Here is a 1620-nt window from a genome sequence, read left to right on the forward strand (position 1 = left end):
ATTACAGGTGCGCGCTACCACGCCCAGCTGATTTTTTATTTATTGTAGAGATGAGGTCTCCCCAACTTGCCCGGGCGGGTCTCGAACCCGCGGGTTCAGGCAATCCATTCACCTCAGCCTCCCAAAGGTATGGGATTACAGGCTGAGCCACCAAGCCCAGCTAATGTTTTCTTTTCATCCTTCATTGATTTAATCATCTAGCAAATACTTGTCCTGGACTTCTTGTGTGCCTGACACCTTTCTAGGTGCTGAAGAATCAACGGCAGCTGGACATGGTGGCTCACATCTGTAATCCAGCACTTTAGGAGGTGGAGGCAAGAGGATTGCCTGAGCTCAGGGGTCAAGACCAGTCTGGGCAACTTGTTGAGAACTCGTCTTTACAATAAAATGAAAAATTAGCCAGGCATGGTGGCACGTGCCTGTGGTTCCAGTTACTTGGAAGGCTGATGCGGAAGGATCTCCTGAACCCAGCAGGTTGAGGCTGTGGTGGCCGTGAGCGTCCCACTGCACTCCAGCCTGGGTGAAAGAGTGAGACTCCTACTCAAAAAACAAAAAGAATCAACAGTGAACAAAACTGACAAAATCGCCATTTTCATGGAGTTACAGTCAAGTTGGGGGCACAATCACAGTTCACCATAGCCTCGACATCCAGGGCTCAGGCGATCCTACTTCAGCCTCCTGGATAACTGGAACTACAGGCATGTGACACTGTATCTGGCTAATTTTTTAATTTTTGTAGAGATGAGTTCTTACTATGTTTTCCAGGCTGGTCTCAAACGCCTGGGCTCAAGTATTCTCCTGCCTCAGGATTACAGGCATGAGCCACCGTGCCCGGCCTAGGGAAGAGTATTAAACAGGGAAGTGGAGGGATGGTGGTGGGTGGTTTGCTATTTAAAACAGGTCAGAGAGTGGTGACTCAAACCTATAATCCCAGCAGTTTGGTTGGCTGAGGTGAGAGGATTGCCTGATCCCACAGGTTCTAGACCAGCCTGGGCAACTTGGTGAGACCTCATCTCTACAATAAATCAAAAAATTAGCTGGGTGTGGTGGTGTGTGCCTGTAGTTCCAGCTACTTGGAAGACTGAGGCAGAAGAATCACTGGAGCCTAACAGTTCAAGGCAGCAGTGGCCGTGAGCATGCCACTGCACTCCAGCCTGGGCGACAGAGTGAGACTCCAACTCAAAAAAAAAGAAAACATGTCAGGGCAAGCCTCAACAAGGTGACATTACAGCAAGGAGCTAGAGGAGGTGAGGGTGGTGAGCGGAAGGGTGTTCAGGGAGAGGAACAGTCCAGGGAGAGGCCCTGAGTGGGGAGTGTGCCCAGGGTGTCTGAGAAACAGCCCCACACAGAGGAATGGGGGTTGGGGTTGGGAGGGTTATGGGATGGGGACACCCCAAGGGCTGTGAAGGCCTTTGTAAGACCCTGGCTGCCGGGCTCGGTGGCTTAGCCTGTAATCCCGTGGCTTTGGGAGGCTGAGGTGAGTGGATTGCCTGAGCCCGTGGGTTCGAGACCCGCCCGGGCAACTTGGGGAAACCTCATCTCTACAATAAATCAAAAATCAGCCAGGCATGGTAGCACGCGCCTGTAGTTCCAGCTACTTGGAAGGCTGAGGCGGAAGGA

The sequence above is a fragment of the Carlito syrichta genome, unplaced genomic scaffold (genome assembly GCF_000164805.1).
Source record: "Carlito syrichta isolate Samal-C Ts95f unplaced genomic scaffold, Tarsius_syrichta-2.0.1 Scaffold123387, whole genome shotgun sequence".
NCBI classification, from domain to species: Eukaryota; Metazoa; Chordata; class Mammalia; order Primates; family Tarsiidae; genus Carlito; species Carlito syrichta.